The 18571-nt window shown below is 38.7% G+C and overlaps 1 protein-coding gene across 8 annotated transcripts in view; it reads left to right on the top strand.

Moving 5' to 3' along the window:
- The window catches only part of LOC126161681 (L-gulonolactone oxidase-like), a 137429-nt gene that overhangs the window by 2521 nt on the left and 116337 nt on the right, over window positions 1-18571 (top strand). For 5 of the 8 annotated variants that reach the window (XM_049917692.1, XM_049917691.1, XM_049917688.1 and 2 more), the window contains exon 3: window positions 15305-15434. The exons of the other annotated variants lie outside the window; for them this stretch is intronic. The gene's annotated coding sequence lies outside the window, so the exon portion shown is untranslated. The remainder of the gene's footprint in view (window positions 1-15304; window positions 15435-18571) is intronic. 8 annotated transcript variants of the gene reach the window in all.

Below are 18571 nucleotides of genomic sequence, written 5' to 3'. Positions count from 1 at the left end.
TTGATTCGTAGTGGCTGCAGGATCAAAAAGGTGTTTGTTCTTTATGACATGCCCAAAAGAACAGACACCAAATACACTGAATTTAGGTAAATACTTTAGGAGTAAAGGAGACAGTTCGAGTTGTCAAATGAAATACAAATTAACAAGAAGGATCTGCACGTGATCATACCAGATGTCATTCATTTGGTGTGCAGGTTTACTAATCGACCAAAGGATCAGCTTCCAACTTTGTGAGCAGTGGCCTTTTATGTGAAAGTTACATGAGTGCTGTAGTGACATTTCAGAAATTTTTGCCAGTTTTGAAATGCTGTAATTTGGTGGATAATTGTGATAAAGCTACACAAACCCTGGAAAGATAGTTTAATAGTTTGAGTTGTGAACATTCTGTAAATTTTATATTGCATTTGTGTTCCAGGTAGCATTGAAAGTTGTTAATGCACCTTTATGCGGTTGGTTCAGAAATATATCTTTTTGTGAGATTATTGCTTATTAGCTTATTTCGAAACCTGTTAGTTTTATCTCTTCTGGGTTCATAGTTTTTAAGATATTCTATCGAAGATGTCTGAAAACAAATTTGCTGGCAAAGTGATTTTTTAAACCTTGTGTCTCAGAAGGGACACTTGATCCAATCTTGTGTTAAAGGACATCTTTTCCTCTGTGACATTAAATTCCCATGAATGCTGTGTTTCATTGAAGTTCTGCAATATCCAGTAAAGTTTTTTGTACAAATGACTGTTGGTTTTTAAAGATGAAAAGTTAATTTTTATCAAACTTAGTCTTCTCTCACATCAAATATACTATAATAAAAGTTTTACATTTTATTGTTTAGGTATTATTCTCTCGATAACAAGAATTTTTAGGTAAAGTGCACTTGTGGTGTACCAAGCCCTCCCACTATAGGCTACTGTTGTAATTTGTTTCTGTCAGTTGTAGCCAATCAGGTGATAGCTTATGACAGCCAGTCAGAATGACTGAATCTGATGATTGATTTTGAGGGAACATGCAGATGATTTGTTCCTCTTATAGATGTAAGGAAGAAAACTCGACTTGCTGGCAGGCTGACTTGTACTGAGGCCCAAAGTCTAGATTAGTTTGGAATGTGAGTTTGACTGAGATTTGGCAAAGCCAGGAAAAATGAATGGTAGAAAACGAAATGTGCAGACAGATTGGCCTGTAAAGAAACCGAAGGCCAAGGTTAGCTTGCAGAGTGACAATTTGGTTTTGAGTTTGCGAATCCAGTGGATCTCATCACGATAATGGGATTGCCGTCATAGTTTGATGCATAACTTAGTCTGAGATGTAGGTATGTCATTGCAATGAGCTACTTTTATATCTTATTTCCAATTTCACCAAAAATTCCAGCAGTGTAGTTAATTCTACCTTAATGGAACAAAATACTGGCTACCTCAATTTATGGACAATAGGAAATTATAAATGAGTATTCTAATTAGCTACTGAATTACTATCCATCATGTTCACTTTTTATCATTCATCTGCAATCAGTTACCAAGAGCAACACACAATGGAAAAGCCACAGTGCACCAGTAAGGCCACTTTTGCCAACATTAGGTGTATTCTGTATGTTTTCAACTTTTTAGAATCATGTCACACAAGAAAAAAGCAATCCAATTTAAAAATTAAATCGAAGTGTACTTTTGTAGGTTACTGATTTGTATACCTGATTGCTTCAGTAAGTGAAGATGTGCAGAACTATTGTTTTTAAAAGAAGAGTTATCATCGGGAAATTTGAGGTTGGTTAATGCAACTCTGACAAGTCGGCTGAAAAATTTCATCAAGTATTGTTCAATTGGGCGACAGTGGATCTCAAAAATAATTGCCCGATGTCACAACTTTGACTTCCAGGGCTGCTTCAGGAATACTTTTCCACACTAGCAATGTATCATTTTGGTGCTGTTTCAACAAATCTAACACAATATATCAAAAGTATGAGGCAAAATCTCAAGCCCAGTGAAGTAATTCCACTGCTTTATTTTGCAGAGAATTATGGCTTTGTTGTCCAGGATGCTGTAATATAATAGGCTGTGAGAGCTAGCCTACAGGGCCCAAAGGTCAACCAAATCCTCACACCTTTGGTTTTCATGGATTCTGTGAGCAAAACTTGAATAAAACTTAATTTTTGTTGAGAAATCCCACATTGAATTCCAGAACTTGTCATGAAGAAAGGTTTTCTTTGGTCTGCTGGAACAAGAGAAAATCACAAGTGCATTCCAATTGATCTGAAAATACTGCCATGTGTTGCTGAAATATCAGAACAAACTGATGATGCCCCAGAATTTATGATTTCAACACTACAAACAGGGCAGTATATTGTATACATGTCTGAAAACAGCTGGTGGGTTGGCAGTGTTTGTGAAATCTCATTACACACTTATCTATTTCATGCATGCTTGTGGCCTGTTGAGATTGTTTAGCTTGTCAGTTCAAAAAATACAAGCTGAATCAGCACATTGTCAAAAGTCTACTGGAGCTATCTCCAACAACATTGGGTCAGCAGTATAGTTTCCGAGTACCAGTCATCACTATAATTGATGAAAAATGTTCAAGAATATAGTTATTTCGCCATGGCAATCATAAAGATACCCAAACATCATGCTTGGGAAATGCTGCGTACTTCCTCCAAAGGCTTGTGAACCTTTACTATGCAGACCACTAGCAAGGTTGGAAACCTGGAAGAAGTCCCCCCACCATTGGTGGCCTTGGATCTGGTTATTGGGTGTGATCCAGTGGCTATAGGGATGCTAATTTTTTATTAACTTGTCATGGAAAAAGCCATAATGGATCAACGCAAGCTTTTAATTATATTGCGACTTAACACTGCTTTAAAAAATCCTTTGTTTTTTGATACTCCAAAATATTGATTTGCATGTCAATTTAACAAGATAATTATAGACCTTCAAGGAAAAGAGCATTATTGGGAATTAACACAAGTCTGGGACAGGTGCCTGTTCCGAGATATAAGGGTTCAAAATTCACTTACCTTGGCAGCAAATTTGGTTTTGGGTGACTTCAGCCCCCTGTATCCTAAAAACCTATAACCCCAACCATGACAAAAGGTCACAAAAGGAGAGATTTCTAAACCAGCTACATAACTAGATCAAGCCTCTTCAACTTGGGAGAAGTTTTGTTGCGACAAAATATACTAATTCACTGACAACTGTCAGTGACATTTGGGGCAAAATTAGTAAGTCTACTGACAAAACTTACAGAATGTGCACAATCCAAACTGTTAAACTATTTTGCCAAGGTGTGCAGCTTTTTGTCAATTATCCACTGAATCATAACACTTTGAACATTGCTGAAAGTTTTGAAATGTTGCCATGACATTTCTTTACCCACCACTAAAGTGCAACTACTTACAAAGTGTTAAAATTTGGAAGCTAGAAATTTGTAAATCATCCTTTGGTTGTTCAGCAAGCTTGCTCTTCAAATCTGAACAAAATTTGAGATGATCGAGTGAGAACTGTATCTAAAAATATACCACTTGGCATTGAATCACCCTAAAGCAATCTCTATTGGGCAGCTTATGTCTTTCTACATACTTTTGTTCACTGCCATACCAGTATTAAGTGAATATGCCTATAATTAGTAGCATCTTGAACCTTCAGGAATATGAACCGACATTGTAAAACATGTGAATCAACTGAAGCTTTCAATACCTATTCATCAACTCACAATCAGATTGTCACCTTTCAATCTGTCCTACACATTGAGCTATGGAACAGGTCAGTTCATTCATAGTGTTTCATTGAGCCCATCAAGAAGGAGAACCTTTGTTTGCACATACACATCATCACATGCCAAAAGAGCATTACATGTCATGTTAGTTAGAAATTCTCTGTTGGGTTCAACATGTACATATATACTCTGCAGTCTGCATTATGGTGTGTGGCAGAGGGTACATTGTGTACTAGGGTTGCTTCCCACTCTTCCTGTTGCAGTGATGTAGGGTTCATGGGAGAAACGATTGCCAATAGGCCTCTAGGGAGGTTCGAATCTCTCTTATTTTATGTTCATCGTCTTTTCGCGATATATATACGTAGGAGGAAGCAATATGTTGGTTGACTCTTCTAGGAATGTGTGCCCTTGGAACTTTAATGGTGGATCATAATGTGATGCAGACTGCCTCTCTTGGAGCTTCTGCCACGGGAGTCGGCTGAGCATCTCTGTGAGATGTTTGTTGTTTCTAATTGAACCTGTAACAATGTGTACTGCTCTTATTTGAATCTTCTCTATTTCCTCTATCATTCCTATCTGGTACATATCCCATACTGACAAGCTGTGTGTGGATATTAGTTGAACAAGTGTTTTGTTTTTTGTAAGCTACATCCTTTGTTGATGGAGTACATTTACTGAGGATTCTTCCAATGAATCTCTGTCTGGCATTTGCCTTTTATGTGGTGGTTCCACTTCAAATCTATTTGTATTTCTAGATATTTTATGGAAGTAACTGCTTCCATTGATTGTTCTGCAATTTTATAATCATGTGGTAACTGTCTAGGTATTCACAACACAGTAAAGCCTCATGGAACTTATGACGTTACCTAATAGGTCATTTATATGTACTGTGGAAAGTAATGGTCCTGCGACACTCCCCTGAGGTGTGTTCGAAGTTACATTTACATCTGAAGATTTCCCTCCATTCATAATGACATGCTGTGTTCTGTTAGCTAGAAACTCTTCAGTCCAGGCACACAGTTGGTCTGATATTCCTTACACATTTTATTCATCAGGTGGCAGCGTGGAACTGGAATGAAAGTCTTTCGGAAGTCAAGGAAAATGGTATCTATATGGGTGTCTGTATCGACTGCATTCTGTGTCTAGTGTTCAAATAAAGTGAACTGGGTTATACACAAACATTGTTTTCTGAATCCATGTTTGTTCCTACAGAGGAGATTTTCTGTCTCTAGAAATGTCATAATACAAGAACATAAAACATGATTCTAAAACAATCCACGTGAGAGATATAAGCCTATAATTTTGTGCATCTGTTCAACAACACTTCTTGAAAACGGGAATGATCTGTGCTTTTTTTCAATCATTAGTAATGCTTCGCTCCTCAAGAGACCTACTGTAAGCTGCTGCTAGAAGAGGGACAAGTTCTTTCACATACTCTGTGTAGAATCTATTTGGTCTCCCATGAGGTCCAGTGGTCTTTCCTCTGTTGAGCAAATTCTGTTGCTTTTTATACCTTGGCACTTATTTCAATATCTGCCGTTTCGTTGTTTGTGCAACAAGCTAAAGGAGAAACTGTAGTGCAATCCTCCTCTGTGAAGCAGTTTTTGAAAAAGATGTTTAGTATTTTGGCCTTTTCTGTGTCATTTCTGTTTCAGTGTCTTTTTGTTCACTGAGTGTCTGGACAGATTGCTTAGATGCATTTACTGATTTGACACAAGACTAGAACTTTTTAGGGTTTTATGTCAAGTTGGTAGCTATAGTTCTACTCTTGTATTTGTTGAACACTTCACGCATAGCCCTCTTTATGCTAATTTAGGCTTCATTTAATTTTTGTTTATCTGTGAGACTTTGGTTACATTTAAATTTGCAGTAAAGATGTCTTTTGCTTTCGTAGCAGCTTCCTAACACGGTTGTCAAATCTTTGTGTCTTTTTTTCCATCCCTCACAATTTTACTCAGGACATAATTGACTACAGTGTATGTACTTTTATCGTGGACTTTTCCCATTTATGCTCAACAGTGTCAGTGGTGGCGATGAAATTTCCCTGATGACCTGCTAGGTAATGTGAAAGCTGTCTCTTGTTGCTCTCGCTAAAAAGAAATATTTTCTTGTCCTTCTTTGTATTTCTATTGACAACCATATTCAGTGAAGCTGTAACAGCCTTATAATCACAGATTCCCCTGAGTTGAAAAGTTCGAGTCTCATTGTCATCAGCAGGTCTAAGATGTTATCTTCACGAATTGGTTCTCTGATAAATTGCTCAAGGTAATTTTTGAATAAGGTGCTTGATTCTCCGTTCCTACTATACATCATAATCACTTGAGCTCCCAGGTCTGTAGGTGGCAAGTTAAAATCTCCACTTGAAACTATAACATGATCAGGTAATTTACGTAAAATATTCTCCAAATTTCCACTCAATTGTTCTGCCATTACTATTGCTGAGGCAGGGGTCTGTAAATGTGAAGGGTGATGTTTTAGAATTGAACGAGGAATTTGAAGCATAAACGTAGTTGTGATTATACAGTATTACACACTGCTGGTTCCTGTCTGCTTGGTGCTGTCATTTTTCACTAGGAATTACATTAACACTGACATTGTGATACAACCACTGTGTTGGTCCATAAGGGGAGCTAGAAAGCCCCATATTGACAATTTTAAATGTGGTTACTTGGCTTCCCCATATTTCAGAAGTTACTATTGTAACGAACATGATTTTGTTACAAAACAGTACATGTTATGTTCTTAGTGTGCAGAACTGAAATTGTTGCATTTCAGCCACTGGTTAGGGAAATACAATTCTTTAACTATGTCATTAAAGTTATGTAAAATTTTATGTACTTTCTCCTAAATAATTTTAATTATACTTTACATTATGTTCTTATTGTAGTTCAGTAGACTCAGTGTGTTGGGACTCCCTGAAATTTGAGTATTCAAACAATCAATTTATTTTTTGCCATCTTGGTCACACTTGATTATTCCTAATTTGACAACACATATTGGCTGTCTACCATTATTGGATCTGTCATAAAATAAGTGTAAACATGGAATATACAATTAGTTGCAAATATTCCAAAAATATTTTTTGTAAGAAAATAAAAATAACCGTATGTTGCACATTACTTCAGTAGATCAAAAATTGAGAACCACAGTAAAAAATGTAAATGTCGTGTGACTAGGGCCTCCTGTCGGGTAGACTGTTCGCTACAACACCCAGTCCCTGAGCGGAGAAAACCTCTGACCCAGCCGGGAATCGAACCCGGGCCCTTAGGATTGACATTCTGTCGCGCTGACCTGTACAGTAGAAATGCAGTAATACACATGAGTAATACGCACCAATTGCTAAACATCAGTACCGTGTATATGTCAGATAGTACACACTTGTACTAAGTATTGGTGCGTACTAGCAGTGACACAGTCACCGGTAAGAAGGTAAATTACCCAGCCGCCTTCAGATTGCAGTCAAAGCACAATAACAGTGCACTCTGTTTAATAAGTGACAGATAAGTGCAGACATGAATAAAATGTGAATTAGATTACAGATATACTTCCCATTTTTGGTAATGTGTTAAAGTAACAAACCACATGGATTAATACATGTGCATTTTCATACTTTCATGAGATTTTTACAGACTTTGTGCAACATAAGATTTTTAAAGTTTGCAGCTCCAAGTTCAAGGCCACAAATCAAAAAGAGAGATGTTGTTGAACATAAAAACAGCATAAACAAAGTCAATAACAATATAATAAAAGGCAGTGGTGAAATAGTAGGTAAAATGACCCCAAGGCAATCATTGCATAATCCATGTGGAGCCACTAAAATAACATGGGGAAGGGGGTTGGTTTGGGTTGTGTGTGTTTTTGTGCATGATTATGGCCAGTGACCTATATAAAGGTGCCCTTTCTGCTCTTTTGCATTTGAATACTCTACTCTATAAGTGGTTCCTGAGATCTCTGGTAATAATGCAACTGAAAATGTAAATTTTCTGAAACAGCTTCTAAAGTTTGAAACAACTAAAACTTACTTAATTTATGACTTTTAATTTTTTAACTCACTCTGAGGTACCCTCCACCATGGTGTGTATCATTCTCTTGATAATTCTGTGTTGATTTCATTCTTTTCTTCCGTCTGGACTCCTTTATAGCCATTTCTGCTGCATTCTGTGCTTTGTCAATGCAAAGCTTGTCATCCATTGAAGTTCTCAGATGCAGTTTACTCTGGGATTAGTTCCCATATGCAGTAGCCCCATCCATCTCACCAGTGTTGTCGTAATTTAAAGCAATAACAGTAAAGCAAACAAACCCGCCTTACCTTTCTCTCGTCCCCCATCCTCCCCCCCCCCCCCCCTCCTCAACCACGCTGCAATATTAGTGTTTTCCTCCCAGCAAAGACATTTTTTTGGTGTGCAAGTCTATTTGAGATCATTGAAAGACTCATTTGGATTCTGAATCTCCCTATGTAGAAACATCTCCAACAAGTCAGGTGTAGCGTGCTGACTGTGGGGAAGAACACACTACGATTCAAGTGCCCAGGTAGCAAAGAACAACTGTATATTCATTAAGTCTAAGCAACAGAATGCAATAACAGTTACCTTGGGGTGTCAGTCTGTGCTAAAAGGCAGACATTGAATGTCAATCATTTCTGTTGCACTAGAATGTTCTTACACAAATGAAGTCCTTGAGGCCTTGATCGGTGGAGATTATTAGGCTGCTCGAGGAGGGTTGAGAGGAGGTCCAGTGAGGTGGGAGCTTAAGGACAGTAGGAGCTTGCGGATACTACAGTGAAATACATCTTATTAGATTGGTGATGTTAAGTCAATTTGGTGAGATGCTAGATGCAGCTGGCTTACGCCTAGACTGTGAACTGCCTGAAGAGCGGTAAGGTAGCTACTTAAATATCTGGGTGCTGGAAGGATACCAACTCGGTGCTCCAGGGGCAAGTGACTCATGGAAGCGAGGTGATGCCATGGTGGCAGCATTGTTTAAGATGATGCTTACACCTCTGGTGGCGAGGCTGGTGCCATGTGGTACTGTTGCAGCTTCCTCAGGTTCAGTTAAAAACAACACATTTTGTTTATTTTGATGCTGGATTGTTTTCATTCAGTCTCCACAGATAGTGTCATTAGCAGGTCGGAACTTTGGCAGCGCTTGGCATATGACTGTGGTTGGTTGCTGTGTTACAGGTGGTAGCCTGGGGATCCATCATCAAGATTACCACATCTCTGTAAATGGGCTTTACGACTTCCATCACTGCTGCTAGGATGGATTGTTTATGACCAAATGAGGTATTTTGAGTATAGGACATTGTGATACTTGCACTACGAATCTAGTTCAGGAGGTCAAATTGACTGTTTTATCAGCTCTTACCAGTTTGTGGAAGAAGGTAGTCCATAATACTGCCTGGTTCATTCTGAACAAGTCACCAATGTTATTTTGTAATGGCTAGCCCAGGGCTTCCCAACCTTATTAGCTGGCGGACCCCTTTTTCAGGAAAAAATTTGTGTCGGACTCCTTGTCAGTCAAGCATTCAGTAACTGGTGAAATTCAGCATGAAGTCCATGGGAATTGGAAACTTCTTAATGAAAGTGCCACTTTTCCACTATCCCCATAATGAATCAAGATACTTTGATTTAAAGATGAATGGAAACAACTTGAAACTAACAATTTTCCCATTCATCTGAATTCCCTCTGTTTTCAGATACTTGCTGTTAGATTTACTCCCATTGTTCAATGCACTAGGCAAGCCATATTTCTAATTGAGTGGGGGAGAATATATTGCAAAGAAAAGCAATGCTCATTGAATATCATTTTAATTTTCAGAACAGGTATATCAATACTAACAGAATTCAGTTAAATATTAAGTAGTTGTGGAAAACACAAACAAAATACATACAAAAGTTATAGTCCGGGAACATTCACTGCTTGTTGATGAAGCAACATGTGTTTTTTTCCCTAGAGATGAGTCTGTAGGAATAATAATGGAATCTTAATGTGAAGGTTGAGGGTGCTTCGCCTGGACCCAAGTTTGAAAAGTCAGCTTCAGTACTTGACAAGTGGAGATGAACATCTGGTTCAGTGTGTAGACAGCTGCGGTACTTAGTTTTATTGGTGGCTTAGATTTAGAATCCAGATATAGACTTGTATGTTGTGGCAATTGGAAATAGAATACTTTTGGTTTTTCAACGAAGGAATGCATTTTTTTGTTTTCCAAATAGATTCAAAAGTGTGAGTAAGTGTCACTGTTGAAAATAGATGTTGAGGTTGAGTCTGTGGAAATTTCAATCTACAACTCATATTCATTCAACGATAGAGTGTTTGACTTTTTGACGACCCATTCATATTCCTGCAGCTTCTCATCTTTAGCTGTTAGGAAATAATGCTACAGCTATGATGTCAAGCTTCAGAGAGATGTTTGAGGATTTCATGACATAAATTATTCCCAAGCTCCATTGTCTTGTCTTTCAAAAAATTGTTGAGAAGAAGAAAACACTTGACCTCCCCCTCCTCAACACTCTCTGCCCAAAAATTGATTTTCCTCTTGAACACTTGAACTTTGCTGTTGGCAGTGACCGTTATTATGCTTTTTGCTTGCAGTGCAATATTCACTTCTTTCATTTTGGGGAAAATATCTGGCAAATAAGCAAATAAGCATGTGTGTATTGCCAATTTTACTCGTTAATAAGAGCTGCTAATTTAGTAATATGGTCAAAAAGTAATGCTAGGACTCATAAACTAAATTCATGTAATCGAGGGAGTGTATTTCTGTGGGAGAGCCTCATCATTTCTGTACGAAGTAGGGAATGATGAAGGTTTCCCATATTTTTACACAGTATTGTGAAACTTCTTGAATTGAATGGCCATGATTTTATGTAATTAATAATTTGGACAGGTTCATCTAAAACTTTCTTGAAGAAAGCAGGCATTTGTTTAGTAGCTAAAGCATGTCTCTGGCGAGCACGAAGACTACTGCCACAATCCTTTGAACTTTCTGTTATGTTATTTATCGCTCCGACTGTTGCACCTGCATTGGCTTTTGGTCCATCTGTGTACACACCGATGCAATTAGACCATGAAATGTTGCTGGTCTTTAAAAAATTGTCCAACAATCAGAATATTTCAATACCTGTTGTATTGGCAGTAGTGGTTTGCATAATAAGAGGTCCTCCTCGAAACATCCCAAGAATTCTTAATGGACAAGAGCCAATAAAATTGCTAAGCCCACTACAGACCTATATCATTGACGTCGGCTTGCAGTAGGGTTTTGGAGCATATACTGTATTCAAACAATATGAATCACCTCGAAGGGAACAATCTATTGATACGTAATCAGCATGGTTTCAGAAAACATCGTTCTTGTGCAACTCAGCTAGCTCTTTATTCGCACGAAGTAATGGCCGCTATCGACAGGGGATCTCAGGTTGATTCCGCGTTTCTGGATTTCCGGAAGGCTTTTGACACCGTTCCTCACAAGCGACTTCTAATCAAGCTGTGGGCCTATGGGGTATCGTCTCAGTTGTGCGACTGGATTCATGATTTCCTGTCAGGAAGGTCGCAGTTCGTAGCAATAGACGGCAAATCATCGAATAAAACTGAAGTGATATCAGGTGTTCCCCAGGGAAGCGTCCTGGGACCTCTGCTGTTCCTGATCTATATAGATGACCTGGCTGACAATCTGAGCAGTTCTCTTAGGTTGTTCGCAGATGATGCTGTAATTTACCGTCTAGTAAGGTCTTCCAAAGACCAGTATCAGTTGCAAAGCGATTTAGAAAAGATTGCTGTATTGTGTAGCAGGTGGCAGTTGACGCTAAATAACGAAAAGTGTGAGGTGATCCACATGAGTTCCAAAAGAAATCTGTTGGAATTCGATTACTCGATAAATAGTACAATTCTCAAGGCTGTCAATTCAACTAAGTACCTGGGTGTAAAAATTATGAACAACTTCAGTTGGAAAGACCACATAGATAATATTGTGGGGAAGGCGAGTGAAAGGTTGCGTTTCATTGGCAGGACACTTAGAAGATGCAACAAGTCCGCTAAAGAGACAGCTTACATTACACTTGTTCGTCCTCTGTTAGAATATTGCTGCGTGGTGTGGGATCCTTACCAGGTGGGATTGACGGAGGACATCGAAAGGGTGCAAAAAAGGGCAGCTCGTTTTGTATTATCACGTAATAGGGGAGAGAGTGTAGCAGATATGATACGCGAGTTGGGATGGAAGTCATTAAAGCAAAGACGTTTTTCGTCGCAGCGAGATCTATTTACGAAATTTCAGTCACCAACTTTCTCTTCCGAATGCGAAAATATTTTGTAGAGCCCAACCTACATAGGTAGGAATGATCATCAAAATAAAATAAGAGAAATCAGAGCTCGAACAGAAAGGTTTAGGTGTTCGTTTTTCCTGCGCGCTGTTCGGGAGTGGAATGGTAGGGAGATAGTATGATTGTGGTTCGATGAACCCTCTGCCAAGCACTTAAATGTGAATTGCAGAGTAATCATGTAGATGTAGATGTACATCTGTAGATTCGTTTATTGGGAGAGAAAATGAATTGTCTTGGATGCAAGAAACCAGAGATTATTTCACATTGTTTGATATGTCAACTATCCGTCTTGTTACAGTATTGTTTGATATTGACTCTGAAGATACGAGTTTTACTGCTTTTTCATCTAGCATACAAGAAACAGTATCATGGTCACACTGTTTTATGAGGGTTTACACAATGGTGTGAGCTTTGCATGTCTTCGCCACTCGATAACTTACCAAGAAAGAGGCTTTTAAAGAGTTTTCATTAATTGTTTTTGCATGAATTTTCATGCAGTGTTGAGAAGCAGGTAATTCAGTGTTCTTCAAATAAATCAATCTCTTTAGTCTGGGTGAGCACCCTCAAAATGACGGTGCAGTTTGATTGGAACTATCAAACCGTTCAGAAGGACTTGCGCACAGGTATACGCTGAGCTTTACCCCCCCCCCCCCCCCTCTCTTGATAAAATATACTTCTAAATAGCTTTTGTTATACCTTATGCTTTTTGCTATGTATTGCTACTAATGGCGCACTTGCAGAATTTTTGCATAATAAATCCGGCTGTGGCACTTAGTATGATTGTTCTTCAGTAAGCTGTCCTCCCTCCTCATTAATTTCAACAGGAAGCTTTTCTTGCTGTGAATGCGATGTAGAAACTGCTCACTTCTGCAGTGATCCCGACTTCAGCCATGAATCCACGTTGAAAGTAATAAACTGGTCAAAAAACGGATGATGAAACAGATAGTGCACTCACGAAGGACGTTTAACATTGAGTGATGTCTCAGACCGCATACATTCCAGCGAGTGCTCTGATTGGTCGACTGAACTCAGGCCATTTCAGAATAACATGTGCAATATGTTTCTGCACTTCAGGTGCCGTGAGCCAGCCGACATGTGATCCCTGGAGTGTTTCAGAAACAATTGAGCAGGGAAGCCACATTCACCAGCACTAAACTACGACTCCCCTATTGGGAAACACAGCCGCTGCTTGGGAAGATGACCTAACATATTTATCAAATGAAAAAAATGTTATAATGATGAATTTGCTTTTTACTTTTTTTTAGTTAATAATTTTACTCATTTTTTTACAAGTTCTTGTCAAAGGTTGACCACTTACCCCTTAGAAAGAGCTGGTGGGCCCCAAAGGGGTCCATGGACCACATGTAGGAAAGCTCTGGGCTGTCCCATAGTATTGTCGTAGTTCATTATTAATTTTGTCCGTCAGCCTGTCCTTGGATTTACATCAGAGAGTTTCTTGTTTCTCAAACTTTGTTTCAACTATCTCAACCTGGTGCACATCCTTTTGTGGACATGACCCACACACTCCATTTCTGTGCTAATCTTATCAACTGAAAATGTCAGTAGCTGCAGTGGCCTCCATACCATCACATGTTCCTCTGTAGTTCCTATCACAGATATGTTGTGCTTGGTTCCTGGATTTACAATTATAATAATGTTTTTTTAGAATCTATAAGTCGATTACCTTCGCAGTTTCAAAAAAATGGTTCAGATGGCTCTGAGCACTATGGGACTTAACATCTGAGGTCATCATTCCCTTAGAACTTAGAACTACTTAATCCTAACTAACCTAAGGACATCACACACATCCATGCCCGAGGCAGGATTCGAACCTGCGACCGTAGGGGTCGCGCAGTTCCAGACTGAAGCGCCTAGAACCACTCGGCCAAACCGGCCGGCTTCGCAGTTTTCATACTTAGTTGGCACTTCTACATATAACGTGTTTATATTATGAAAAGCTAGAATATTGTTTTTGACAATGCTGCCCGTAGAAACAATGTAATAGTGTAATCCACAGCCTTCTATATAAAAAGAAAAAAAAACCTTCCCATTTGAGTTTATATGTGATTTATATACCATTTTATTAAGAAAATGGCAAATTTTACTCTAGGATAAAAATCCAAAATGTAGAAATTTTATTTCTGTTCTAATCCCCTTCTTAACTTCTAATGGTGCACCACTTTGCATTCTTGTTTGCTTATGTATTGTTATACTCATTCGTCATGTATTTCAGATCACTGTTCTTAGTTTTTGCTTCTTCCTCTGGATAGAATATCTTTAGCATCTTACATTTAACCTTTTTCGAGATTTCAAAATTATCCACCTCTTTGCATCTTGATTATATAAATTTTCAGAGCACCCAGTCTGAAGATAATCTTTCTGCTCTTTTGTTTCAGGGCTGTTTATATACTGTAATTCTCATGGAGCTTTGTTTGGGTCTATAGTCTGATTCAGTGGTATTTTTCCTCTTAGTTTGCAGTTTTCCTCTTGCTGCATTTCTGAAAATTTGGGTATTTGCATCCTTTGTCTGTTTTCATATCACCAAAATGTGATAGTCTGCATTTTCTCTTTCTTTCACAAGCGTTTGTGAAACATTTGTGTTATTGGCAACTGCTTAAAGAAAATGTTTGGTTTCTTTTTCTGTTGTGTGTCTCCCAAGAGATATCACTCAGTAAGCATGAGTAGATTTACTTTCTAGATGACACATATTTAATTTCATTCCATTCATTTTCTCCTGTACTGTCAGCAAAGCACTCTTGACTGTATGTTGGTGTGGTTCTTCAAAAATACAACTTCCAACCAGTGTGAGCTTAAAATTATATCAGTAAATGTAGACATATTGGAATGGTATACACATGTACCTTTCACTAATATGCTCCATGCGTCAGTTATGAGGCCATGCACACACTAACAAAGTGGAACATTAATTTTCATTTTTGTAGTAGTATACTATTCATGCTTCCGTCCTGTTTTAGTGTGTGTGTGTCTTCTTTTTTAGGTGTATATGTTTAAAATTAGACTACCATATTTTTGCCCATCCTTCTTGTGCCTCTTTGTCTGTCTAAAATATATACCAAAATATTCCATGTTAGTTAATTAATAGTTTGAAGTTCTGTGGGTCACCTTACACATTATATTGTAATGGCTTGGAATGAGTTAGCTCCAAAGTATGTGAATATCACATTCTGTGTTTACTACTTTCTATACTGCCAAGATATTTTCTAACCTGCATCTGTTAAATCAGTTACTATTCTCTATATTATGGGTGGCTACAAACAGTGTCTGTTTCCCAGGTTGAAATTGCAGAAGGGAATAAGATACTGCTGCATTAACTTCCTACAAAAGCAGCTTTAATGAAGGAAAGTCGAGAAGGAGACACAGTTGCAGTTCATAGCCTTTGGAACTCAAGATTTAGCAGGAAAGGTAACACAATAACCATTAAGGTCTCTCAGATCACCAATTCATTATATCCTTGTTGCAGATGACTGAAGAATTTTATTGATCAAAATTGCTACTTGGAATATACAGAATTGTTAAGAGTTGGTAAACAAGAGGAGTTAAAAATGAAATGAAAGACAAATACAGTAATGTGTTAAAAGTTAATGAACTTGGGTGGAGGCAATTGTGATTTCAGTTCTGGAGAATGCAGAGTAGGCTAATTCTCGGTGCATTTGAAGAAGTAGGAATGAATGGAGTTACTGTAGTAGTAAATTGCTAAATTAACTAGTGAAATGGTGAACACAATTTCAGTGGCAGATCATTAATCGCAAAGATGAGCAGTAAACAGAGAAACCTAGTTATTTTTCAAGCATATTTTCTAACTTTAGATCATCATAATGAAGAGGCTGAAGAAATGTATGAACAAATTGAAGATCACCTGATGATAAGAACAGCATAATGACAAATGTATGAACAAATTGAAGAATTCTTGATGCCAAGAATAACATAATGACAGATTTTAGTAGTAGGATAGATAGAGAAGTGCATGCTGTGTACGAATGCAGGAGCTGGCTGCAGTTTGTGAATAGCTGAAGATGCCATTGGCTGTGCCAGCTGTTGCCTCATGGTTTGTAGGTGCAGAGAAACTGTTGGATTGCAAGGGGCTTTTCGGATGTCACTTGTTTTGCCCATAGACATGGCTGCTAAGTCACCTTCCAGCTTATCTGATTTGCAGAATAAGTGGAAAATTGTAATGTGTTTGAGTTGCTTGAGACCGGGAGGGGGGGAATGTGGGGACTGGCCGTCTGACCTTATCCATTCACCTTACAAATGGACTAGTCACCACTCTTTCAGCAGAGTCCGAGCAGGTGCATGGTGTGTGTGTGTTGGGGGGCGGGGGAGGGGGGAGGTTGCTAGTTAGTTGGAGCTCTGAGCTCCAATGTTAGGAGTGTTGTGGAACCTTTAAGGGAAACAAAGCAGCATCCAGAGCTGGAAAGAAGTCCATTGCACACTCAGTGTGTCTGTTGGGGAAGCCTCATCTGAGATGTGGAGGACAACCTGCCTGCAGCTATTGTGAGTGCGGTGCAGTCATCTGCAAGTTGCTGCTCATGTTGGCACGAGTGATGCCTGTCACTAGGGATTGGAGTCTATCCTCAGTTTGTATCAGCAGCTAGTGGAAGTGGTGGAGACAGTGGCCTTGCTCGTGGGGTGCAAGCAATGCTTACAGTTTGCGTTGTTGTACGCAGAAGTGATCGAGGTCTTTTGGTTCAGAGCCAGAGGCTCCAGTGATTCTGTAATTGTCTCAGCTGCAGATTCCTGAACCTGCATTATAGGCAAAGAATTGTAGGATTCCCCTTGACAGATAAGTGTCACATGGCGTGGAGGAAGCAGAATGTGCTTTTTTATTTTTTTTTAAGGCTAAGTGTTAGATTGAGGTCCTCCGATAAACACCTGGCATTTGGTTTGCAGAGACCAAGTTCATATAGTGTGCAAAGTAAAGACACTTTGAAGTCAAAATTGTAACAATTATTTGTCGAAGCATTTGTAATGAAGTCCCTGAACTTACTGCCTTTCAGGAGACCTGTTACGCTCAACGAATACTTGAAAAGGATAGCTGGATGAAAGCCAAAGTAGAAAACTGTGAAATATGTAGTGAGGCATGAAATGCATATCAAGAAGACAGATTAGATGCCATATGAGGGGAATCGACAAAAATATCGTCTCTATCGAGGTTGAAATGGAGTGTGACTGCAAAGTAATCTGGACACAAGTAACCAGACTAGGTAAACTTAAGTTAATCGTTACATGTTTTTATCGGCCACCCAGTTCTGATTAAACAATTGTAGAATAATTCAAAGAAAGTCTGTGCTCAGTAGTGTAGAATTACCACAATAAAGCAGTGTTAATTGGAGGCGATGTTTGCCTACTGAGTGTGAACTGCAATGCCTATGGATTCATTGCCTGTGGTGTGGGCAGACAATCTTGTGAAGTAGTTCAGAACACATTTTCTGTATACGGCCTCGAGCAGCTAGTTTGTCAACCCACATGCAATGGAAATACTTTAAACCTTGTAGCTACAAACAGGCCTGACCTTACTGACAGTGTCTGTACAGAGGCAGGAACTAGTGATCATGACATTATAGTTACAATTGTTACTAAGTTAATGAATCCATCCGAAGAGCTAATGCTGGAAAGAGCAGGTAAGCAGTTGTTAGCATCCTGCCTAGACTATGAATGGAAATCATTTACTTCTAATGTGATGGTCGCGGAGGAACTGTAGGCAAAGTTTGAACTGATTGTAAACTGCGTTGTGGAGAAATATATGCCTAGTAAGGGATAAAAGGACAGAAGAGACCTGCTAGGGTTTAACGGAACTCGGAAAATGCTGAGGAAACAGAAATTGTTACACTCTATGGTCAAAAATGAATGCAAAAACTCATTCAACTGCGAAAAGATTCATGCACAAAGCATGCACCGACTTCCACTGTCATATGGTAGCAAAAGGTTTTGCAGAGAACTCAAGAAAATTTGAGTCCTATGTAGAATGACTAAGCTGGTCAAAGGCTTGTATTCAGTCACTTGTTGACCAGTCTGGTGTGACAATAGAAGACAGTGTAAGGAAAGCTAGAGTTTTAAATTTTATAATTAAAAAAGTCATTTGTTCTGTAGGATCATACAGACATACCATCGTTTGACCATTGTATGATCTCCCATATGGAGGGCATAGAGACAGATGTCCCTGTCATTGATAAACAACTGAAAGAGTTGGAAACAGATAAATTTCCAGGTCAAGGCAGAAACACAGTAAGGTTTTTACAGAGAATACTATTCGGCATTGATCCCCTTACTTAGTTTTTATTTACTGCAAAGCTCTCACACAGCTTCAGGGCCTAAGCGAGTGGAAAAAAATGCGTGTGACTGTCATGTATAATGAGAGTAAAAGAACAGACCCACAAAACTAAAGACCCATATCCTTATCTTCGGTGCACTGGAGGGTTCTTGAGAGTACTTTAAGTTTGAATACAACAAATTTTATTAAGACAGAAAACCTTCTGTCCACAGATCAGCTCAGTTTTAGGAAGTATCACTCATGCAAAGCTCAGCTTGCCCTTTTCTTGCAT

This window comes from Schistocerca cancellata, chromosome 2 (genome assembly GCF_023864275.1).
Source record: "Schistocerca cancellata isolate TAMUIC-IGC-003103 chromosome 2, iqSchCanc2.1, whole genome shotgun sequence".
NCBI lineage: Eukaryota > Metazoa > Arthropoda > Insecta > Orthoptera > Acrididae > Schistocerca > Schistocerca cancellata.
The sequence above is the reverse complement of the archived record's forward strand: the minus strand, read 5'-3'. Positions and strand labels throughout refer to the sequence as shown.